Consider the following 27,154-nt stretch of genomic DNA (forward strand, 5'->3'; position numbering starts at 1 on the left):
ATAATAAGCTTTTGATCTAAATGTCAGCATTGGAGATTCGAATGTTGTGTGATATGGGGGTTGTGTGATATGATGTGTGTTATGGGGTTTTGGATTTTGGGAAGAAAGGTAAGGAGGTCACATGGGCGGCACGGTAGCACAGTGGTTAGCACTGCTGCTTCACAGCTCCAGGGACCTGCGTTCAATTCTCGGCTTGGGTCACTGTGTGGAGTTTGCACATTCTCCTCGTGTCTGTGTGGGTTTCCTCTGGGTGCTCCGGTTTCCTCCCACAGTCCAAAGATGTGCGTGTTAGGTTGATTGGTCATACTAAATTCCTCCTTAATGTCCTGAGAAGCGTAGGTTAGAGGGATTAATGAGTAAATATGTAGGGATATGGGGCTAGGGCCTGGGTGGGATTGTGGTCGGTGCAGACTTTGATGGGCCAAATGGCCTCTTTCTGTACTGTAGGGATTCTATGACATTATTTGGGAAACACTAATCTAAAGCAAAGGCATTTGAGAGTATAAATGACTAAAATCAGCCACATAGGTTAATAACATAAAGTTAGCACAGCACTGAAGATAATTTCTAAAGGGATAGGATTGAAAAGTAAAGAAATTATGCTAAGCTTGTACCAAGACTTGATTATGCCACACTTGGAATCCTGTGAGCAGTTCTGCTGTCTAAACAAAGATGTAGAAACCCTGAAAGGGATGGAAAACAGATATGTTTTTAAAGTTAATTTATTAGTGTCACAAGTAGGCATACATTAACAATGAAATTATGTTACTGTAAAAATCCCCTAGTCACCACACTCCATGCCTGTTCAGGTACACTTTGAGAGAGAATTTAGCATGGCCAATGCACCTGTGGGAGGAATCCGGAGCACCTGGAGGAAACACATGCAGACACGGGAAGAACACACAAACTCTGCACAGTCATCTGAGGTGGGACTTGAACTTGGGTCCCTGGGCACTGTGAGGCGGCAGTGATAACCCCTATGCCACTGTGCCTGCATCTGGTAGGATTACATCAGAATTGCAACGCTAAACCAATTAGTAAAGGATAAACAGGCTGGATCCCTTTTCCCTTGAAAACAGAAGGCTAACAAATGGCCTAATAACAGTCTTTAAAATTATGAAAGGCTTTAATGGGCTAGACACAGAGAGAGTATTTCCACTTGTGGGCAAAACTAGAGGCTATCACTGTACAATAATCATCAGAAAATCAAATAGGGGATTCAGAAGAAAATTCTTTACTCTAAAGAATGGTAAACATTTGGAACTTACTATCACAGAGCAGCTGAATTGAATAATATAAGATGCATTTAAGGCGAGGATAGATAGGCATATGAGGGAGATGGGAAAAGAGGGTTTTGCTGAAACAGTTAGATGAGGAAGAATGGAGGAAAGATCATGTGAAGCAAAATTGCCAGCAAGACCTGGTTGGGTCAAATGGCCTGTTTCTGTATATTGTATGTAATTTTACATCTGCTTTGAAGAATACTATTATTTGACAGTCGGATTGTGTGTCCTTTCTTCAGTGTGAGATTTTCATTTTTATCAAGAGGCTTTCTCTGATTCAACTTTCCATGACTAATCCAATGGACACAAACAGGAATGTGGTTACTTCACCCCTCAACACTGTTCTCCTATGTAACAAGGTCATGGCTGATCTGCAACTTAACTCTGATGTAGGGAGAAGAAGTCCTGCTTCCAAACAGTAGAAGCCTGTTAATATTGCAATTAGACCAGATGATCATTGATGCATGAAAGGCAACTCAGATTTCCTCACCATGTGGTGTTTGGCCAATTACAAATCACTCCCCTGCACTCCACCTTGCACCATACCAAGATTCCAACACACAAGATCAGTTTGCTGTGCAATAGAGATACTTAACTGTAACTAGATTATGAGGACTGATGCAAAACTATTCATGATAACTATTCATGATTATGGCCTCCAAATATCTGCCAAGAATGAAACTGGAAGTTTTATTTTTCTGTATTGAAAGTCCTTACATGTAAATGTTGGCACATGAAATTATTCCATTTCTGTGACCAGCAGATAAAGTAACCAGTTCGTACATTGTGTAACACACAGTGGAGAGACTCAACCTGACTCAGTTTGGAAGATGGTGCACTGATAGGAATGCTGTCCATTTTGAACCAGATATGTAATCTTTCCAGGTATCATACGCAACTATAGATTTTCTCTAGAGAGCATGCCAAAAAAAACCTATTACTATGAGGCCCATTACATTGCATCAAGTGAACATCCCCAACCTGTTGTATCCTGGTCTACAGTTCAATGGTCCCCAGCCCATTCCCAGCAAAAATAGGTCTCACCAGTTATCAAAGAACCCACTGCAGAAAAATAAGATGACATTCTGGCAGTCTTCTGCAGTATCAAAGGATAAATTTTGCATAGTGATTTTTCATTAAGTCGGTCCTGTGGAAGAAAAGATTTGACATCAAGTTTCCTTTAATTTGTTGGAAAGTTGTATATTTAAATATATTTGAAACAGATTTGCAGGTTTCCTTTCACCATCCCATAAGCACTTAATGGATTTGCACGTCAATGAAGCTACTGCAAAATTAATTCCTGCGCATTCATGTGGAAGCTGTGATATCTAACCAAGCTAATGGTAAATTAACCTCTTTGTTTGTTTCTAAGTTAGTCTCTATAAAGTATTTCAAACCTGAAGGTACAATCTCCACCTAATGCTGCTTAGCTCAACCAAAACTTAACAGGTAATAGGTGATGGTTAATTGATTGGGCACTTTAATAAGAAAAGATAGACGCTTATTCAAAACTAAAGAGGTTGTTAATGTAAGAACATGCAAAATTGGCAAGAAGCAAAAGACCCAATGTTCCTCTTAATGGCTGGAGCATCAAAACTGAGGACATTCTCCTTGATACACTGCAGCTTGTCATCCTTTGTAATGGTTTAGTACAAGTAAGTGGCTCATTGGGCCACTTTAGACGGCTGACCAGAGAGCAATTTAGTGTGGGACAGAGGACATTTATAGGATGTACTTAGTACGGATGGTAGGTTTCTCATCATATCAGAGATGTGTGTGCCAAGCTTCCCCCCAGCCCTTACAGTGAGATTTTCAACTTGCAGCGGAAACTTGGCTGGTGTCAGTTGTGCTTTTCATCTCTCACCTGCCATCACATCAAATGTGAAGAAGCTTGGAAAGCTGGAACACTAGGAAATAAGGTAGATGGAAGAACAAGGACTAGTTAATGAAAGCTCCAAAGTTTACAATCAATATTCCAAAACTTACTGCTAGATAGTCCAGCCATTCATTGTGTGCTTCACTGGCTTTACTTGATTTAGTATCGAGGAGACTTAATTTGTGTAATCCATCCTAACAGGAAGATTATGTATAGCTCACAATATCCTTGAAAGGAGGCCTTAAAACAGCTTTTGTTGTAACAGTGATACTGTCTTTTTACACCGTACTATTTCAAATCCACACTTAGAAACAAACTAAACACAATTTCTAAGTCCTGTACCAGTTGTTGACTAATTGAACGAGATTGATTGCTATAATTAGTTGACAACTCCATTATCATTATAATGGTCGAATGGCAGATGGGGAATTAGATGGACCTTGGTCTTTTTTTCCATCTATTGCATCTAACAATTCCCATTTTCCAAATGTACACCTGATAATGGATGTTTAAGAGCCAATCTATTGTTATCTGAAATTCAAGCTTAATAATAAGTATTTTTATATTCTTTCATAGGACGTGGCTATTACTGGGCATTTGTTGCCCTTGAGAAGGGGTTGATAAGCCATTTTCTTGACTTACTATCCCTGTAAATCCAAATCAATGAACTACATATCCAATGAATTTACCGATAGTTCAGTGCATTGGCCTGAACAGGTACTGGAGCGTGGCGATTGGGGGAATTTCACTGTAACTTCATTGCAGTGTTAATGTAAATCTTACTTGTAACTAATAAATAAACTTTAAAAACTTTATACTCATAGAGTCATAGAGGTTTACATCATGGAAACAGGCCCTTTGGCCAAACATGTCCATGCCACCCTTTTTTTAACAATTAAGCTAGCCCCAATTGTCCACATTTGGCCGATATCTCTTGATAGCCATCTTACTCAGGTAACTGTCTAAATGCTTTTTAACAGAGAAAAGTCTACCCGCCTCTACTACTACCATCTCTGCCAGCTTGTTCCAGACACTCACCACCCTGTGAAAACATTGCTCCTCTGGACCGTTATGTATCTCTCCCTCTCACCTTAAACTCATGCCCTTCAGTTTTAGATTCTCCTACCTTTGGGAAAAGATGTTGACTATCTAGCTGATCAATGCCCCTCATTATTTTATAGACCTCTATAAGATCACCCCTAAGTCTTCTATGCTCCAGAGAAAAAAGTCCCAGTTTTTCCAGCCTCTCCTTACAACTCAAACCATCAATCTTGGAGGCATTCCGGTGAATCTTCTCTGCACTCTTTCTAGTTTAATGATATCCTTCCTATAATAGGGAGACTAGAACTGTACATAGTTTCAGTTCTACACTTTACCACAAATTCTAGAACATAAGAAGATAAGAAATAGGAGCAGGAATAGGCCAACTAGCCCCTCGAGACTGCCCCGCCATTCAATAAGATCATGGCTGATCTGAAGTAGATCAGTTCCACTTACTTGCCTGCTCCCCATAACCCTTAATTCCCTTATCGATCAGAAATCTATCTACCCGTGACTTAAACATATTCAATGAGGTAGCATCCACCACTTCAATGGGCAGAGAATTCCAGAGATTCACTACCCTCTGAGAGAAGAAGTTTCTCCTCTGTTCTAAACTGACCCCCCCTTATTTTGAGGCTGTGCCCTCTAGTTCTGGCTTCCTTTCTAAGTGGAAGGAACCTCTCTACTTCTACCCTATCTAGCCCCATTCATTATCTTATATGCCTTTACAAGATCACCCCTCAGCCTTCTAAACTCCAATGAGTACAGGCTCAATCTGCTCAATCTCTCCTCATAAGCTCATCCCCTCATCTCCGGGATCAACTTGGTGAACCTTCTCTGTACTTCCTCCAAGGCCAATATATCCTTTCACAAATAAGGGGACCAAAATTGCACACAGTGCTCCAGTTGCAGCCTCACCAGTGCCTTACACAGTTGCAGCAATACCTCCCTGCTTTTATAATCTATCCCCCTCGCGATAAACGCGATAAATTCCATTTGCCTTCCTGATCACCTGCTGTACGTGAAGACTGAGCTTTTGCAATTCATGCACAAGGACCCCCAAGGTCCCTCTGCACAATAGCATGTTGTAATTTTTCACCATTTAAATAATATTCCATTTTACTACTACTTCTTCCAAATTGGATAATCTCACATTTGCCAACATCATACGCCATCTGCCAGATCCTCGCCCATTCACTCAGCCTATCCAAGTCTCTCTGCAGACTTTCCGCACCCTCCACGCAATTTGCTTTCCCACTCATCTTCGTGTCATCAGCAAACTTTGTTTCCCTACACTCAGTCCCCTCTTCCAGATCGTCTATGTATGTGGTAAACAGTTGAGGCCCCAGCACCGATCCCTGTGGCACACCACTAGTCACCAACTGCCAACCAGAAAAACACCCATTTAATCCAACTCTCTGCTTCCTGTTAGATAGCCAATCCTTAATCCATGCTAACACTTTACCCCCAACTCCGTGTACACTAATCTTCTGCAGCAACCTTTTGTGAGGCACCTTATCGAATGCCTTCTGGAAATCTAAAAACACCACATCCACTGGTTCCCCTCTGTCAACCGCACTAGTCACATCTTCATAAAAACCCAGTAAATTCGTCAAACACGACTTTCCCTTCATGAATCCATGCTGCATCTGCTTGATCGAACCATTCTTTTCCAGAATTCAAATTCTAGCAAGCAATATACATGTTAGAAGTGGGGAAGGCTCACACTAAATCTTGGATAGTTTCAGGCATTAGACTCATTCAGTGCTCAAGAGGCTTTTCTTCATACTGACAATGTGCTGCCAACTCTGAAAATGATAGATCTGGATAAATAGAACACTTCCTGAAAGCAACTTGCATACAACCAAAGTCACAGAAAGAGACAAAAATGCTTCTGAAATTGTTGGATAATGAAGATTTAAGGATTTAATTTTGCATAATTCTTTAATCAACTTGGGTTAATGTGTGTCCCAAGTGGTGCCAATTTGTGCTGGTATAAATAATCCCAGAAATAAACAGAAGAAATCAGGGATTGATTCTGTACATTCCCCTCCAAGTAACACACCATCCTGACTTGGAACTACATTGCAGTTCCTTCACTGTCACCAGGTGAGAATCATGGGATTCCCTTCCTAACAGCACTATTGAACTTCAAATAGCTGGACTCCCACCTATTTAAGATGAAACATCTGCATGCACTGCCAGTCACGTTCATATTATGTGCCTCCCAAATGCATTAAATGTATTCAAAAGCATCAACTGGAATTAAATAAACTAAACTCCTTGCATTTAACTCAGTGCGATTGGAAATGTAGAACATAACATTTCAGGCTGAAGGGAAAATTAGCAAGTAAACAAAGCAATAAGCCCAAAAGTCAGTCCTCCAAACATAATTTACAGCCTATGTGCTGCTTTTAACTTTGGATCAATTAGTTCAATCAAGATCCTGGAGTTCGCTGTCTGAAGAACCCCACCGACAGGAAGAAAGCCCATCACCAACTTCTCAAGGGAAACTAGGGATGAGCAATAAATACCCATAGCCCAATTTTATTGTTTGAGAAATGCAGACACAATTACTTTGCAACAAGAGAGAATGCTGGAAAAACAGTGGATCTGACAGCAGAGAGAAAAACAAAGTTAATGTTTCAAAGGGTCATCCAGGCTCAGCAAATTGGCTCTATTCTCTCTCCACAGATGCTGTCAGGCCTGCTGAGATTTTCCAGCATTTCCTGATTTGGTTTCAGATTCCAGCATCCACAGTCATTTGCTCTTAACTATGTAATCCCGCTCATTACATGTTGGGTATTGACACTTTTTTTAATGGGCCGCTATTAGCATCCTTCTTAGCCATGCTCACCACCATTTACATTCCCTTTGCCATTTTGTCAATGACATCTTTGTCAATCCCTCCACCCCCCCAACAGTATAAATATCAAACAAAACAGAAATGCTGGAAAATTTCAGCAAGTCTTACAGCACCAGAGGAGGGAGAATAGAACTAATGTTTTGCGTATAGGGGACCCTTCCTCAGAGCCGAAACATCTTTTACAAATATAGTTTTTTTAAAAAGTTTATTTATTAGTGTCACAAGCAGACTTACATTGACACTGCAATGAAATTACTGTGAAAATTCCCTCGTCGTCACACACTGATGCCTATTTGGGTCAATGCACCTAACCTGCACATCTTGTGGACTGTGGGAGGAAACTGGAGCACCCAGAGGAAACCCACATAGACACAGGGAGAACGTGCAAACTCCACACAGACAGTGACACAAGTCGGGAATCAAAGCCAGGTCCCTGAAGTTGTGAGGCAGCAATGCTATATGTCACCCATAAATGCCACCCTATTTCCTATTGTCTTCAGCTCTGATTAAGGGTCATCCAGACTCAAAAACTTGGTTCTTCTCCCTCCACAGATGCAGTCAGACCTGCTGAGATTTTCCAGCATTTCCTGTTTTGGTTTCAGATTCCAGCAGCCCGCAGTAATTTGCTTTTATCACCACATATTGTCACTTTCAGGGGACAGTAGTGGTAGACCTGCTTTCATATGGATCATATCAGACAGCCAAATATATTCCAGTCAAGGGCTACCGTAACCCCACTTGAGGTTTGTGATATTCCGACACCTGTTGTATTTAAATTAGCTGGGATTTTCACTTTTTGAACGCTTGCTTTTTTTTGTGTTGTTACGAAGCACTACAGAGTGACTGATGGTGGTGCTAATGTTCTGCGAGTTGGAGGTATGGGGGAGGCAACATGTCCCAGTGACGGGGCCTCGGACAGGGTGCAAGAAGACACCAAATACCCTTGATCAGCGAGATAACGGCTTGGAATGCAAAAAATTAGGAATTCCACCGTAATGTAGCCAGCAGCGGTCGGCCAATAACCCAGCCCTTACTTACAAGAATGTTTAATGGATAACTTTTTTTTTGAAAGAGACCATTCTTCACTTGCTGGTTGAAATAGCTCAATTAACAGCTAATGTTCGCGATTAATTTTCACTTAAGGGCGCAGATGTAAATTTATAGGGGCCTTCGGAAACCTCCCAGTGGCAATTCCGCGCGTTGGAAGAACAATTTTGTCCACTTAATTGCTGGCGTGGTTAGGTCGATCTGATTGTGCCGATTCTGAGCCACCTCCGTGTAATCGCCCCAAATATTAATAATTAATCAGCGCTCCAACCAATTCGCCTCCCTTTTTTATTAATGATGGAAATTCCACATAAGCTTCCACAAACTGGCTTGCGTTCATTCAAAGGCGAATCCCCCTTTCCCCTTGTTTATGTGCGTTAGTGGCCGTTTTATCAGTGGTTATTGTGAAGGTTTCGGCGCGGCTTAAACCTCAGATGTGTATTTCTTTTTCAACAACCGTCTTTGCCGTCCCCCCCCCCCCCTCCGTTCTAATGCCGCTTTCCTGTCTTTCTAACTAAATACTGAAATTTTCAAGAGAAGGGACGGAACTAAAAGTGTGAATCTCAACACCCACCGGCGCAGTGGTCCCGATTCCAAAAAAAAACAGACGCCAAAGAAAAGTAAACCATCGTCCTGTTTATTTGGAGAAATCTTTTGGACTCGGATGGGTGTAAATGAGCCAGGCTTACGCGTTGGGTTCATTAAAGGCTACGCACTCGCAGACCTGCTCCGAGCCGGGATAAGAAATTGAAGGGTTTCACAACGGAATGAATCTACAATGTTTGCGAATTTTTCCATCGCAAGCGATTGTCCCGGGCGTCCACGGAATATCACACAGGAGAAGAAGTAACGCTGTTAGGATTGTTTCCCGGTGCAATGATGCTGAACCTATTACAGTACCTGAATGGCATCCCATCTCGTTAAATGCAACAGAAGTAAATACGCGTTAACATTGAAATGTCTTTCCTTTTCTCTGCTTTTAAAAGATGAACCACTTTCTCACCACATTAGAGATTTACCGTTCATAAATCCAGAGTGCAAAGTTAACTTCAGCTTCCTGTCAATGCAGTTTTCTTTGTAATCTTATTTTTTTCCCCCTAGTTTATCTGCAATGCGGTGGCAATTCTCTCGAAGTCTTTAATATGCTAATTAGGGGCTATTTATAAATGACCGAAAAGTATAGATTTGCGAACTCCTAAACCGCAAGAGGGCGTCTCAATCATTCCTTGCGACATGTCCACTGCTCGACCACAAGAAGTGATGGATTGAATTACCAGATTTGCAGGGGGGGGGGGCCAAAAAACTATAGTTTAAATTGTGCTAATCGTTTGGCCGAGCTCTTAGCGGGAGGAGTCTATCCAAAACTCAATGGAGTTTCAATGACAGGTGTACTCCTGTAAGCATGCCTTTATCTAAACGGACTTGAAGAACCACCAAGAGACTTTGACCCGCATATTGTTGAATCTGCTTGTACGAATTAATGGCAAAAGGGAGTGTGAAGATGCAAATACCCAAACTGAAAGTCTCTTTAGTTTCAATTAGCGTTTCAGGTTGCAGCTGTGGAAATGGCCCTGACTACACTAATAAAGACAAGTGTTAAAAGAACTATAAATTGCATGTGGTCCAGTTAAACAATACGGTGCTTGGCTTCAGAAATCACGTTTCTTTTTCAAAAAAAAGGTGATGTATTTTGCAGTGTGCCAATTAAATTGTCTTATTATAATCCCCCTGGAGTTGTTATCATGAACTATAGCTGGTTGGCAAATTAAAAAAAAATTCTGTGTGACAGACAAAATGGTTTCATTTGGTCCCATTCCGTGTCAGGGATGAATTAAGGATTAACTCATTAATGGTGTTCATTAGCAAGGCGATGTCTTTTCAATGCTGGGAGAACCACAAGTGAACCCTTGTACCGTGGGTCCTTACATTTTTGAATTCCACCTTTTTTTTAATTCAACCTTGGGATAAAGTAACTGTTGTGCCTCACTCAGAATGAGAGACAAATCAGAATGTGTTCACAATTTCCATTTGAGATCTTGCAACACAGCAAAGAGAGAAAACGCCGAAGATGGTTAGCACTGTTGCCTCGCAGTGCCAGGGAGCCGGGTTCTATTCCCGGCTCGGGTCACTGTCTGTGTGGAGTTTGCACATTCTCCTCGCGTCTGCGTGGGTTTCCTCCGGGTGCTCCGGTTTCCTCCCGAAGATGTGCGGGTTGGGTCGATTGGTCATGCTAATTGGATTAGAAGGGTAAATAGGTGGGGATAGGACCTTGGTGAGATTGTGGTTTGATGGACAGAATGGCCTCTTTCTGCACTGTAGGGATTCTATGATGATGATCTGACGATGGTTTGGAGAATTAATGTCTGTGTTCGGGATTATCAAAGTGTGCACAGAATAGTCACAATCTCTGACCAGAATCAATAAGCGACTATCTCACTTCTGCAGAGTCAAGTAGTGGAGTAGTTTCGTGGAAATTCTAACCACTTGTTAATGCCTCCTTACTGGGTGTCGAGAATGGTGAAAGTTAATTCGATGGACTGGGGATATCATCTTTTTTAAAAAAAACTGTTGCGTTTAAAACAATTGTCAGCAGCAACCCCATCCCAAACTTTCAGTAATCTGGCGATTTGTAGTGGGTTAGATTGACGGATCGGCCGTAGAACAGGGAGATTTACTCGTCATTTCAACTCACTTTCTGAAACAGTTCAACTTATTTCTCTTTTCTGCATCTTACCGAAGTGGACTCTCTCTCTCTCTCCCCTACCCAAGCAAAGCTGTTGTATGTAAACCTGCATTCACAGCGCGACAATGGGGCTGGGTGTTTTTTATATCCACAAGCTATTTATTTTCCAATCAGAGGTATTGACTGTGAATTTCTTTGGTAAACTGGTAGCTTTGGGGAAGCTTTGAAGACTCACAAGTGGAGGTTTTTGTCTGACTGAGATTTCTTAGCAGCCAAAGCCTTTATCCGTGCGTTTTTATTGGCCTTCCTTTACATATGTATAGCGGGAAGAGAGAGAGAAAAAAACTGTTGTTAGTCAAGCATGGAGTCCATTTCCCCGTGGCTTTCAGAGAGAGAGAAAAATGTGTGGCTGCGTCCCGTTGTATAGTGGCTCCCAACACAACGTGGCCAGGGCTTGAAATACGTCGGCTCTTTTCTCTTGCAGACAGAAGTCGGTAACAAATTCGTCACTTAGAATGGTGCTTGACAAGAATGTTCACAACAAGTGGCGTAAAAATAAATCTCAGCCTTTTCTGTCCGGCAAACTGGGTTCGGGACTGCTGGAGGGGGGGAGGTGGAAGAACGTCTCTCTTTCTCTCAAAGTTTAAAATTATAACTTTAAAAAAGTCAGGTTGCACTGATAAATTAGAAGGAAAGATTGGAGTTCCTTCAAGTGGCGAGCTGCACAGATGTTTAGAGGTCCCATCGTGTTTTTTTTGTGTGTGTGTAAGAATGAGGGCATTGTTTGAACCGATTTACAAAGGGCAGAATGGTCCTCTTTTTACGAATGGGGTATCATCCCATCTTTAAATGTTGATTTATTGAGCGAAGGTTGAATGAAAGCGTAATTAGTATTTCTGAGGCATTAGAGTCTATTTAATTTAAATGCCACTGAATATTTCACTCGCAGTTGCAAGTCACAATGTGTTGAGGATTGTCGGTGACTGCCTCTGCCATCTGTTACCTACCCTCCAAACAGAAGACATCAGAGAGCGAGGACATGGCTTGTAGCCTAACGTTTGCGTAACTCCCCCTTCTCCACCAAGTACCGTTCTTTCGCCCCTGTGATTATCCTGGAGAATGTATTGTGCATCTAAACAGCCCGAGGAACTTTTATGAAACAGGCTACACGGAAGGTCGGGGTGTGCGCGGGGAAGGGGGGAGGGGAGGGCTACGAAGTTAAGCCCAAGAAGAGGAGTTGGTGCTCAAAAAGTGTTGCCATTTATGAAGTATATTGTAGCTGCCTGTCCCTGCCCCAGTGCACAAAATGTCAGCGAACCCCCTCCCCCCCGCATGCCTAAAGTATCCGGGATTGTACGTGTAAACGGCAAACTGCTTACAAAGGACACGGGGAGATGTTACGGGTAAATGCCAATTCCAGAACTAATGCAGGTTGGGCTTGGGCTGGTGTGGGAGAATTAAATCAATTGTACATTCCAAAGAGGTGTACAGTTTGCAAGCAAGCGAGTGTCAGAGGGCAAGAAGAATGATGATGTCGTAACGCAGGGGAAGGCGAGTGTGGTCCGTCCACACTCGAGATGTTAATGAGCCTTGTGGGCTCGCTGATAATTGGGATAATTTGTTTCCCTCACACCCTCCCCCGCAACCAACCCATAATACAAACTGATTTCATGTCACTCTGAGAACCACACCTTATTTACCATGAGAGTTAGCCGGTGCACATATGATCCTAACACTGATGGCTGCATCAATATTGTGGCTTGAACCTTAAAACACCTTACATTATAAATCTATTACGTATACATATTTTCTCCGGCGGCACATTCGGGTTATTGCAGGTCACATTTCTGTATGGGAACTTGAAATTAGCTGGAGTTTTTTTTTCTCTCCCCTTAAAACTTCGTTGCTGAGAATGAACGGGGGCTAAGTTATAAGGGGGCCTGTTTCCTTGAGGGGAAGCAATAATTGCAACAAAGACTCCTGTGATTAAGTTTTTAAAAAACCACCCCTTCGATTTTAGCTTTTTCGCAAACTTTTGATCACTGAAAATAGATCAGCATCTAACTGTTTTCTTGCGGGTTTATTCCGAGTAAGTTTGTGCTGTTTGGAGTCGGAATCTTAGAGTTCTAGAAGCTCACGATGCATTACTGTGCGCCTGAGAAAATGATAATGTGCCAAGTGCATGATTTTAAGGGCAAGTCGTGCAGTCCCAGTTTAATGTTGGTTCATATGCTTCAAGTTTCTGATCCCCCAACGCATCCCCTTCACTGTTTAAACCAAGGCTAATTTAATAATAACACTTGTAGTTACTGTTATAAAATCACTGTTGGGTTAATATGTAGAATCATTACTGGATTAATATGTAGAATAACGCAAATCTGCACGAACTGTGGCCACAATAGGATCGTACAAGTGCAGCCTTCAATTTAAGTTCACCGGGTTTTAAATTGTTTGAATGGTCAGAGTGGCTACTTTATTTAGTGCAACAGTAGCTGAAACCTCAAGAACAGAATATCCCATTTCCTTGTCACTCTCCTGTAATATGACAGAATTTCAATAAATGCCACAGAGCACGTGGACGAAATGGAAAAGTCCTGTTTGTGATAATTGAAAAGGTTTGTTTAGCAAACGCCAGGCCCATTAATAAATAATGTTTTTTTTGCTTCCAGTCAGTAATTCCTTGAGATTATGGATAAACCGAGGGCCAAAATTGCAGTTATGCAATCGAAATAGTTTTGTTTTCTCCATTTCCGCCATCCCACTGCTTAATTCAATCCTAAACCGAAGACTAATACAGGCTCCCTATTGAACCCAATGCGACATATAAAAGGGTCACTTTTCCCTTGTAAAGTGAGCCAATAACAGATGGCTCGACAATTTGGTGTTTGTCTTTAATTCTTTCAGTTTGCACTTTGAAAGAATTTAGCAGCCACTGTGATTGACAACTGGAAATGACAGATTAATTCTGATGATCGCTAAAGATGTTTTTGAAGGCAGCACCATGGAGCACAATTTTTAGTTACTTAAAGCTTTCTGATCGGCTGCGTGTTTTGAATTTATATACCACAACAGTGAATGAAATGTGGTGGGCCATATATGAATAGAAAACCAAACACACTTAACTCTCTCCAGTTCAAATTGGAAGACATCCTATGTGTTTGAACAATAACATTAATTCATAGAAATAACGCCGAATACAAAACAAATTAAGCAAATGAGAACACAGTAAAATTATCTGGTTAAGATTAAAGATATCAATACTTTTATACGTAGAGTGTCAGTATTAACAGGTATCCCTCACTCTGGTTTAAATATATATTATAGATTTGTATCCGTTAATAACTGGGACTTTTTATCCAGTTAGTTTGCAACAGTAAATCTCAAATCTGATCAAATGTGATCAAATATATATCAAATATGAGATGAAGGATTTCGCTTGGGGATGGCCACTTACCCATATGAAGTACTCTTTTAAGAACGCGTATCAGTAAAAGTGAGATTTTAATCTGGGATACTTAATGAATTTGAAATTCTACTCTATTAGTTATAACAACAGGCGAAGCTCAACGCTTTTGAATTGGACGAAAAGACATTTCTTGCACTAAGTAAACCGCCCTGTAGTGACAGGGTCAGACAGAAGCGTTTTCCTTTTTTTACGAATAGCAGTACTTCGATTGACGACTAACAAGATTTTTCAGATCTTGGATTTACTATCTTTCTTTGGCTGCACACATTAGAGAACGGAATCTAATGCTTGTCCGGGAGAAAACACTTCGAATGTACACTTTCAGATTTCATTCTAACAAGTGAAATTAAAACGTCAGTTGGAACTACATTGAGCACATGTAAGCAAGTGAAACGTCCAGGCTCATGTCTCAGTGCGCTACATCAGGAAAAAGTAAAGGTTCAACTAAAGTTTATGACAGTGCGCTAGCTGTGTGCACCTTTTTCTATTAAAATGAAGTAAATAGGGACAGCAGAGAGGCTAACACTGGTAAAACGTTTTTTTATATATGTTGCCCGGAAAGATTTATTTTAGATTCTAAATTGTCTTTCGTTGAAGTATCTCCGCAATGTGACAACTGAAATTCCATTGCCAGTTAGATCATGTTGTGTCAGTTTGATTCTCTGACAAAATAACCCACTGGGGGGGAAAAATAAGCTAGCTCTTTATTAGTCCCAGAATGATGTGAAGTGCTTTCCAGAAAGCGAGCATGAAATAAAACGAAATTCCAAATTATTATAGAGCTTCGGATCTTTTTGGGGGGGAGGGAGGAGGTGCCTGCCAGTTTTTTTTTGTGTATAACGGCCACTGCAATTTCAACTGAGATTGACATTAAAGACTGGAAGCAAACTATTGTCTTGCAATATTACCTCATAACAATTGAGAGATAGAGAGAAAAAAAATCGAAAAAAGGTGCATCACTGTAGGTGGCAGACGTTGCTCAGATTTTTACTTTTCAGAATAATACTGGGGTTTTTTTAGCTCTTCATGCGCTATAGAGCAGCTCAAAATCAATTCGATGCTGTAGATGTGCTCAGAATCAAATGCCTCACAAATAACTAGTGGTACAAATTACCAAAGCGCTATAGGCATTGTTACAAACAACACTGCATTTCGCTGCAATATGCAACACTCATAGATTACATTCTATTGTAGGTAATCATGTATATATTGCATGGAACTTTGCACATGCAGAATTGTGCAGAACACATTTGTAATCTACAAAAAACGTTCCCTCGCAGTGTAGCTGACAAAATCGGCTATTTTTCCTGCCAAAGAATAGACACTTTCAGTGAACTAACAACCCCACATTTTCAAGCTAGTTTGTATAGGAGCTGAAAGCAAATGGCCAATCTTGTCAAATGTTTCCGGCACGCTGTTTTAATCAAATGCCATTTTTAAAAAAAGTTCTCTCTTCAAGTGAAAAATGAAAAGCAAAATCATCAAACGTTAATCATTGTAGGACCATGGGGATATGGGACATCTTGCGGGGAAGAGAAGGGGAGTGGGACTAATTGAATGGCTGTTACCTAGAACTAGCACATGCACGATGGGCCGATGGGTCTCCTTCTGGACTGTATTATTCTCTCATTCAATCAAGAGAAATCCAATTTGGAACTTTTTAAAAAAAATAAATCCTTTCCATTAAGTATAATTGCAACGATATGCTGCAAAAATACTCCAAAATATTTTTATATATAAAAGATGAGTGTGTTGCCCAATCCTGTAGCAATACAAAGAAAGAGGGTTTTCTTATCCAATTCTTCGCTTGTATAGGGTGACCAGGAGTTGGTCATGTGTTTTACTGTCATGTTCCTGGCTTCGGTATTCCTGTTCAAGTTATGCCATCAAGCTAATATATTTTGACTGCTCTTCTCTCTTGTGACAAAGCCTTGCAGCTGCCTCCGAATCAATATATGTCAAAGAAATATGAAAACAGTCATGGCAGAAGATTTAAAGTCTCCGTAGCCTGTGCATAATGAAACGTCCCCCTGTATTCTCAAGGTAGTTGGGCGCACCAACTCATTTATCCTTAAGTTTCCTTTTTGGTCAATTTTTATTCCGACACCTTTTCTTCCTCCTTTCCCAGCAGATACTGTCTACATCTGTTGGTTTTGTAATGTAATTTGTAATTATTGCCCTTCATGTGGTCTAGTGCTTTGAATTATCTTTAATTAAAAGCATAATTAAGGCAAGATCTTAAGCAAGTCAATTACCAGATGGCTTTTTTAAAAAAAAATATATAAACATTAGCCGCTTTAAGATTTTATTGGCCGACCTCGGATTTTCTTTTAAATTTTAATATGCGGGTTACGTCAAGAAAGCAAGTCCAATTTTCCCACCGTATTATTCAACACACTTTTACATAACGTGGAATGAATTGGCACATCCAACAGCATTTATATCAACCGCTTCGTGTTTTAGGCAAACCATTACGAGGGAACAATATTTGGTATGAATAATGTAACAAGTTCAACCTCCTAAATTTGTTATTGCACAAGATTTTTTTTAAGACATTATGCATGAGAGAGAGAGAGGAGCAAGTCAACGGTATAATGTAAATTTAAATTATATACAGCTACGGATTTCTGCAATTGCTGTCGCTCTGTTTACCTCCCCTCACTTTTAAAACTGCGAGAAGTAATCATTTCAATTATCTTCACGATATTTACTTTATAATAGTTGTCATCCAAGACGAAAAGGCAGAAAATGTAAATTGTACCTTCCCTCACGGGCTCCCTTTCCGGACGGTTTGTTGCTGTTATTGGCCCGATTTGCTCCGTGCTACTTCCTTTACTTGAATTATTTCAAATATTCCGTCAATTATTTATATACAAAAATCCCTTGTTGCGCTGATAAATCTCTGCTGTTAAATCAAGCATGGCGCATTCTTGCTTTATTTCTCCGACTTCGATCCAACTTATTTGTTATCTAGTCAACACAGTGACTGATTGTCCAGTGCTCGTATTATCTGATTCATTTGTTTGTTTTGAGACATTATTTTTTTATTAGTCATCATTTGACAACCCAGGGACATTCATTTTTGCTAACGAGAATAATGTATCCCCAGAAAGTCTTGCAAATGCCTCATAATGTAACAAGTTTTTATTGAAAATCTTATGGAAATGTGTAGCGGTCGTCTCATTCTATCCAGCCTTTCAAACTACAGTGTGTATGTGGGGGTTTTTTGGCGGGGGGTGGGGGGGGGAATTAATTATAGATACACAGTAGAGAGTTTAAGATCTCAATCTCTTGAACTCATTTTTTTTAACGTAGTGTTTATACGATTCTTACTCACCTGGGACGCTCTGGCTTCACATGAAGCTGTCGAACCGCAGTCCATGTTTAAAAGAACAGCAAGATTTTCTAATTACCTCTGGAGAGAGAGGAGGAGGGGAGGGGAGTGGGGGGGGGGGGAGGAAAAAAATACAGAACAAATGTAGAATCGTGGCTTGGATCCAGGCACACAAGAGGCCATTTTAATTCAGACATTTGAGGGGGGAAAAATGAATAGAAACACTCCTTAGATATTATATTTGTGAACTATGGTCTCATTAAAGCTTTTCACACCTTCTAATTTCCGATCAGTGCTTCCATTATTTTTGATTGTCATTAACGATCAACCATTAAACATTGAGCGGTGAGAGAATATGAAGAGAATTGGGGGGAAATCCTTTGTATGATGCTAATTCAGCATGCATGCTTTTGTTGTACTTTGCATTATACAAGCCTATTTTGTGGAAAAAAAATGTGTAATTTTTTGTTTTGAGAGGGGGCATCATTTCCCTTGATTCGATACACAGCAAGCTCCCTTCGTTTCCAAAACAGGCTGTTGGGCAAGTGTGCCATCTCCTAGTGGCTAGCACCTGGAGCCTTGTTAAATTAGCATTGATATAGATTTAGTTGAAATGTAATCTCTTAAATCTATCCCAAGTTACACGGAGATAATTACACTTTCGCTGAATTGCTATGGGTCAGTGTCTCTGTAGACTCGGAGGAGTTGATTTAGTGACAATAGTGTATACATGAAAAACAGTGTTTGAGATTATAATGTTAATAGATGTACCCACTGGGGAATACAAGCGGTCTAAAAGTAATTCGGTGGGCCCGAAACTTGAGTCTAGCGTCACAGCGTTCGAAATTACTTACGATGCTTAATTCGAAGGTGGGAAGGTCTCGTTGTAATTAAAGACAAGGCCGCGAATTATCGTCACTGGAGTACGGGGCAGCACATCAAACAGTAAATGTTATTCAGTCAATTTTAAAACACATATTTGATATAAACCCTATTACTAGCCCACGCCTATTAAGCAACACAATGCCGAACAGTGCGGTCCACAATGGGCAGCACGATGCTGGAATACTGCCCCAAGATTTGTCATACTATAGCGTAGAGTGAGATATTCTATTAGACTATTTGTGGACTAAATGCAGTTGGATAACCCAGAAACGCGAAGTTGCTGCTAAAAAAAAATCGGATGGGTTGCCGGCCAAGGCACCCAGGCCTAAAACAAAAAAAAACAAGACTTATGCCCGGGTACAAAAAAATTCCCCAAGACCAATGATCCGAACTCAGATCATTGGTCTTGGAGGAATTCAGCAGGTTGGTCAAAGCAGGCTGGGAGAGGGAAGGCAGGATAATGGCGTGGGTGCTTAGGGTTCCACATTATAGAAGGCCAATGCAACAGACTTCCTCAACAACATTTTGGAATTACACCCTGTGCTTTGTTCATAAATGAAGCTTTCTGAAAAACGAATGCATTACTGGTGCCATTCCTTCAATTGTCTGGGTCCCTAGCGCTGGAATTCCCTCCCTAAACCTCTCCACCTCCCTCTCCTCCATTAAGACATTCCTTAAAACCTACTTCTTTGACCAAACCTTTGATCATCTGCTCAAACCTCTCTTTCGTTGGTGCGTTGACAAATTTATTTGTCTGGTGACAGTCTTAGCAAGTGTCTTCGTGTGTTTGAAGGAGCCAGATAAAGGAAAGTTTTTCCTCTTGTTTCCTGATCCATGCACCCCTGGTGAAACACAGTTTATGCCATCACTCACTCACAAGGATTTCCATTCGCCCTTTTTCCTGCTAGTTTTATAATATAATTTTCCCATATTTTCTTAAACTGATAGTTGATGTTTGCCCCTATAGGCCATTGAAAATTGGAAGCTCATTGCAGAGAAACAACAGTGTATTGCCAAGTGTGAATATAGGCTGAATTTCTCCACAACTTATTATGATCAAGGTTTAGAATATTGGCTGTAGGATTATGTTCATGAATGAACTATTTTAAAATGTTGCGTAGTATAGAATTTAACTGCAGAAAACAAAATTGTCAATATCTGAAATTTAGCATTCATATTCACACATTATTTTACATATTTACGTTGTCTCACATTACAACACTTAACTACACTTCATTGGTGCTTCATTAGCCGGAAAGTGCTTTGGGATATCATGTGGTTGTTAAAGATGCTGCAAAAGTTTCTTTCCATCTATCTTATATCACTTCAATTTCACCTCCAATTATATGCTGAGAAGGCAAGAGCAGTTGTTTCTCATGCCCATGGATTCCATTCCCCTCTCGGTAACTGTCTCAAGCTCAGTCAGTCTGTACAACCTCTGAGTCATAATTGGTCCTAAACCAAATCTTTGACTCCATATTCTCTCTATCTTAAGCCATGCCAATTTACACCCACGTAACATTCCAGACTCCACCACTGTCTCACCGACTGCTCAAAATCTCCTCCATACTTTCGTTATTCCGGACTTTACTATTCTAATTTTCTCCTGGCCAGCACACATAGAATCATAGAATCCCTACAGTGAAGAAGGAGGCCATTCGGCCCATTGAGTGTACACCAACTACAATCTCACCCAGGCCCTATCTCCGTAACCCCACATATTTACCCTGCTAATTCTCTGACACAAGGGTCAAGTTAGCATGATCAATCAACCTAACTCACACATCTTTGCACTGTGGGAGGAAGCTGGAGCACCCGGAGGAAACCTATGCAAACAAGGGGAGAGTGTGCAAACTCCTCACAGACAGTGACCAAAGCTGGGAATCGAACCCAGGTCCTTGCTGCTGTGAGACAGTAGTGCTAACCATTGTGCTACCATGCTGCCATCTTCTGCCCTTCATTGGGTTGAATTAATTGAAAACTCTGTTGCCTGTTTCCTAACCCACACCAGATCCCACTCGCTTATCACCCCTATACTCAATGACCTGCTGTGGCTCTGAGTTCACCAGTGAGAACTGTATCTCCACAACGTCTTTCAACCTGAAAACCCATTAAGAACACTGCATTCCTAAATCTCTGGCCTCTCATGGATCCTTGATTTCCTTCCCTTCCCTGTTAGCATTGGTGTCTATAGCTGTCTAGGCACTTAGCTCTGGGATTCTCCCCTAGACATATCCAGCTCTGTCCCTCTAGCATTAAAATGCTCTTAGTCACCTGTCTTAATGCCTCCTTATATGTTGTCAGTTTCTGTGACATTTGAAACATTTCACTACAATAAAGGCACTACATAAATGCAAGTTTCTGTTCCCTGCTCAGTAGGCACAACCAGTAATGACAAGCAATTAAAATGTATTGTAAAAAACATATCAGGCATATTATACATTAAATAAATATCTGCCACAAAAACAGCTTAAAGGTGAAAGTCAATGAGGGGATTCAACTAATGCATGTTCAGGATAAGATCAGTTGCATTGCAAATTTCTCATTACAATTTTGTATGTGTCATTTGTAAACTGATTGGAGTTTCCCTTTAAATTAATTACTCAGGAAGAATTGCAGCTGCACAGTAAATGGTCCCTTGTAATTTCAGGTCAGTAACTTCAGCACTATTATAAGAAAATTACAGTCCTAGTTTGTTTATAGTACAGGGTACTGAATCTCTTTGTTTCTTATGAGCGAAAGTGTAAGTTCAGTTACTGAAAAATGCAGTTTATACCATCTACATCTGGTCAAGGACTATGGAACATGCAAGTTATTCTCCATGAACATTGCATCTCTCTTCTTCTCATGTCATATGAGGAGAGATTAAGTCGGCTAGGATTATATTCACTGGAGTTTAGAAGAGTGAGAGAGGATCTCATAGAAACTTATACAATTCTAACAGGGTTAGACAGGGTAGATTGAGAAAGAATGCTCCCAATGGTGGGGGAGTCCAGAAATAGGAGCCATAGTTTGAGGATAAGGAGTAAACTTTTAGAACTGAGGTGGTGAGAAATTTCTTTACCCAGAGAGTGGTGAATGTGTGGAATTCACTATCACAGAAAGTAGCTGAGGCCAAAACGTTGTCTGATTTCAAGAGAAATCAGATGTAGTTTTTGGAGCAAAAGGGATCAAGGGATATGGGGAGAAGTGGGGATCAGGATATTGAATTCGGTGATCAGCCATGATCAAAATGAATGGTGGAGCAGGCTCAAAGGGCCAAATGGACTACTCCTGCTTCCCGTTTCTATTATTGGAGGCACTTGCAGATATTCTCCGAGTTGTAATTTGAGTTAACATATTTGACAAGTAAAATTCTAATCATGTATGTGTGAAGTCATCGACTACAGGAAGCATAATGGAGGACATGCCCCTGTCTACATCAATGAGGAAAACTAACAAAGTTTGGCATATTTATGACTCTCACCAACTTTCACAGATGCACCAGAGAAAGCATTCCTTCTGGTTGTACCACAGTTTGGTACGGCTCCTGCTCTGTCCAAGACTGCAGGAAACTACAAAGGATCATGAATGAAACCCAGTCCATCACTCCCATCCACTGACACCGTCTACACTTCCCGCTGCCTCGGAAAGGCAGCCAGCATAATTAAGGACCCCACATACCATAGACACTCTTTCACCTTCTTCTGTCAGGGAAAAGATACAAAAGCCTGAGGACACGTATCAACTGATTCAAGAACAGCTTCTTTCCTGCTGCCATCAGGCTTTTGAATGGACCAACCTCACATTAAGTTGATCTTTCTCTATGCCTTAGCCAAGAAACTACATTCTGAACTCTCTCCTTCTCAACGAATGGTATGCTTTGTCTGTATAGCGCATGAGAAACAATACTTTTCACTATATGCTCAAATGTGTGCCAATAATAAATCAAATCAAAAGTAGTGTCATGATTAGGAACCCAAAGCTTCAACTTCCATGATTGAAGGTAATGAAATCCAATTCAATAAATCTGGAAATCTGAGGGATAGGATCAGGAAATTACACCAAACGCTGCAGGATTCTTGTAAATCCTCAACTGGTTCATTGTTGTCCTTCAGAGAAGGGAAGCCTGTCCCAAGTTATCTACAAATCAAAAGCAATTCTTTCAAGGGCCAACTTCAACTTTTCGTTCCTGGACTTTATGATACCTCTGAAAAGTCAATGACAGCGTCTTGCTCTTGTAAACAAAAGCAAAATACCTCAGATGTTGGAAATCTAAAATAAAAGCAGAAATCCTGCTTGAAATACTTTGTAGGTCAGGTAGCATCTGTGTAACAAGAAACAGAGTTAATGAATCAGGTCAGTGACCTTTCATCAGAATTGCCTATCTATGATCATTTAACCCAAATCCTGAAGTAAGTATCTCATGTATCAAAGGGCCTTTGTACTTATAATAGTTCTCAATTAGGTTTGATAAATGGCTGTTCAAGCTTTTACGACTAATTTATGTCACAGGTATCTTTAGATTAATTTGTTGCCTTACAATATGTGTTAGTTATTGAAATATGAATTGTGGTATTCCTAAGTCAATGTGACAGTTGCTTATGAGGAACTCAGCATATTGACAGCTGCTGTCCAGAAATAGAATCAGAAAACCATCAAGAATGAAAAATAGTAAAAATTGCATATTGCAAAAAAGAAACCAGATACAGTGGAAGAGTAAAAAGCCATATTGCAATTCAAATTATATTTGCAAATCATGTGCACTTTATTAATGGTGAAAGTTGGTGGAGGTAATAAAAATAAACTTGTGACAACTTAATTATTGTTGCACACTCTAAAAAACATGACCCAAACCAGAGTATCTCTCTCTTCCCCTTGCCCCTCTTCATCTACTTAGAGATTGAAGTGTGCAACAACAACAGCATGTATTTATATAGCACCTTTAATGTTGTAAAATATCCCAAGGCACTTCACAGGAGCTATATCAAACAAAACTTGACACCAAGCCATGCAGGGATATATTAAGACAGATGACCAAATGCTTGGTCGCAGATGGTAACTCAGTGTAGGAGGTATGATGTCTCTATAAACAATTAAAGTACAGCTCTTGTGGTTTCTGCTATTTTCGAAAATCGAAATCTTACAACTCACCTCCAGTCATATTTTATTCTCTGCTGGCATGTCTGATGGAATTGTTGTATACTTTTGCACATCCAAATTGATATTGGAGTAATTTCTGGGTGAACAGATGAAAAGATTCCTTACATGTCAGACATGCAGTGAAATATCAGTCATGGCTTTTTGAATCACAAGTCTCTGGGTTCAAGCTCTTTACAGGGCTCGCAGAGTGTAAAAATTAAGGCTAATGGTCAGGCACTGTACTAAGGGTGTACTGCACTGTCAGAGGTACTGCCTTTTGGATGAGACAGTAAATCAAGACCCCATCTGCCTGTTTAGGTGGATGTAAAGGATCTCATGGTACTATTTTATGAAGAAGAGCAGGGGTGTCACTCCTGGTGTCCTGTCAATAATTACCCCTCAATCAGTACCACAAAAATAGATTATCTGATCATTATCACATTGTTGTTTGTGGGAATTTGCTGTGCTCACATTAACTGCCATACTTCCTTCATCACAACGCTTCATCGTTACATTTTGAAAAGTACTTAATTGGCATAAAGTGCTTTGAGACAGCCAATGGTTGTGAAAAGCATCATATAAGTGCAAGCTTTTTTTTAAAGTTTATTGTACTTCCTAGTTTCACAGCAACAAAATAGTCCTGTTAGCAATGGCTTTTCCAATCACAGAGGTGATGTGGGGATACAAAAGCAATCATGTTCCAAGTCTTCCATTACATAACACATGAGATATCAAATCATCCTTCTCAGAAGAATGATGTGATGGATATTTGCAGATAATACTAGACGCTACAATAGGTTCTGAAAACACCAGTCTTATAACAGCTGCTTTGAGTTGTAATATAATTTCAGAGTTTCAATCTTAGTTCCTTGATAATGTCACCCGACCACGCATATTTCAGGAAGTATCAGATGGGTTAGCATCGGGATGTGAGTGGATGGAACAGCTCGTGAGAATAGGCATCTAAGTGGGCATGCTGTTCTCTGGGAAATGTACATTGAATTCTTCAAGTCCAATAAACTATTAGAAAATGCAACTTAATAACATATGCTGATACTTGCACTTTCAAATGAAAATTCAACTAAATATAACATCAATAGCATAAACATGTGATCTTGTATATCACATATACCCAAATCCAATACCTTGCCTCTTGTCTCCTTATCTAATTATAAACAGCTGCAAACTTAATTCTCTATTAGTTAAAAAGTATCACCAAAATTCAACAACCAGTGTATACAATAAGGATTAATGATATATGAGCAATAGAAATCAAGAATGGATTAACAACTTCCAAAGATATCTGAACTAATTACTACAACTTCTATCTCATGGCTAAATACATATTATCCTCTATGTAATACTATCATATCAGTTGGCTGATCATATTATTAGCAGTGGTTGTTTATAAATAAACTTTAAAAGGGTGTCATTGTGGTAAGTATCCTTTCAACACATCCATCCTATTCCAAACCCAATGAAGCAAAAAATATTTTTTACTTAACCCAAACATATGTCCCATGTCTTTATCGGTCTCCTTAAAAGCTGTCCATTGTCTTTCTCTTATTACAATCCCATGTTCTTGCTACATTTGTATCAGGAATCAATCCAATTCCCATTTGAATGTTGCAAATGAGTCTGTATTGTTGCACTAGGTGGCAGTCTATTCCATGACTGCTCAGAAAGTTTTGTTTTCAAATATAATGTTTAGCTCTTGATTTTTTAAATTTAGAATTTGCCCTTCTGGTGCTTTGATCCTTCTTCATGGTTCTTCTGTCCTTCTTCATCTACTTAGTCAGTTTGCTTTATCATATTAAAATCCTGGCTGACATCCCATTTAGATGTTTTTCAAGCTTGGGATTGTTTCCCAATCACTGAAAATCTAAAATTATCTGAGTTTCCCAATAGGTCAGCAATTAAAATACATGGCATGATGTGAGGTTGACCACAAGAAGGTTTCAGAATTGATCTCCTCTCTGAGCTGAAAGAGCTTACTCCAGTTAGGGCAGATGTTGGGCACTTGCAATTATCCTTGGTGACTCTGATAGAAAGGGGCAAATCAATTTCTACTCCATGGCTGAAACATTTATATGCATGGAACTTATATGAGGAAAGTCTAGATTCAGCTCTAATCCTCTTTGGCAAATAACCCCTTTGACACCAGACACATGAAGAATAGAGGTTTGGGTACAATGCTTTGGCTCGTGGTAGTGCTGATGGCATTATACCCAACTAAATCAGTGTCTTCAGGAGAGAAAGGAAGAAAATTGAATGGTTTCAGTCTAAGATTAAATCAGTAGTGAAAGCTGAAATGCTGGAAAAACTCAGCAGGCCTGGCAGATCTGTGGAGAGAGAAACAGAGTTAATGCTCTGAGTCTGTACAAATTTCCAGCTCCTGCAGTATTTTGCTTTATTGTTAAGCCAGTCTGTTTGCAACCTTGGTATCACACTTGTTCTCGAGATGAGCTTCTGATCTTATATCCCCATTACCTTCAGACCACATATTTACAACTCCATAATGTCGCTCAATTTCACCCCACTTTCAGCTTACCTGCTGCTGAAACCCTCAATCATGTTTTTGCTAACTCTGAACTCAATGATTACAATGCCGTCCTGGCTGGTGTCCCACATTCTACCCTCTACAAGCTTGAGATCACCCAAAACTATGCTGCCCATTTCCTAACCAACAGAAAGTCCCATCAGCCTGTCATTTCTGTACTATCATTTAGAATTCTTGCCTGTTTTTGAATCTTTCCACGGCCTCACCCTTCCCAATTGTTGCAATCCCCTCCAGCTTACAACTGTCTGAGATATCTGTCCTTCCCTAATTCTGCCTCTTGTGCATCTGTAGTTTTAATTAGACCATAACTATAAACATGTAGCTGCAGAAGTAGACCATTCAGCCCATCTAATCTGCTCCACTATTCAATGAGACCATGACTGATTTCTCCATCATTGGTGACTATGCCTTCATTTGCCTGGGCCCTGAGCTCTGAAATTCCACCCCCCAAACCTCTCTATCTCTCTACCTTACTTTCCTCCTTTAAGATGCATCTTAAAACCTATCCCTTTGATTGAGCTTTCAGTTATTGGGCCTAAAATTTTCTTTTGAGGCCCTGTGTCATGTTTTGTTTGCCTGGATTGAGTGGCATGCCTTTTGGATAGGCTGAGGGAGCTCGATCATTTCTCCTTGGAGAGACGAAGGATGAGAGGTGACCTGATAGAAGTGTATAAGATGTTGAGAGGTATAGATTGGGTGGATTCTCAGAGGCTTTTTCCCAGGGCTGAAATGGTTGCTACAAGAGGATGCAGGTTTAAGGTGCTGGGGAGTAGGTACAGAGGAGATGTCAGGGGCAAGTTTTTCACTCAGAGGGCGGTGGGTGAGTGGAATCGGCTGCCGTCGGTGGTGGTGGAGGCAATTTCAATAGGGTCTTTTAAGAGACTTCTGGATGAGTATGGGACTTAATAGGAGTGAGGGTTGTAGGTAAGCCTACTGGGTAGGGGTATCATCGGTGCAACTTGTGCACTGAAGAGCCTGTTTGTGCTGTAGTT

The sequence above is a fragment of the Carcharhinus amblyrhynchos genome, chromosome 6 (assembly GCF_965287045.1).
Source record: "Carcharhinus amblyrhynchos chromosome 6, sCarAmb.v2.hapA, whole genome shotgun sequence".
Lineage (NCBI taxonomy): Eukaryota > Metazoa > Chordata > Chondrichthyes > Carcharhiniformes > Carcharhinidae > Carcharhinus > Carcharhinus amblyrhynchos.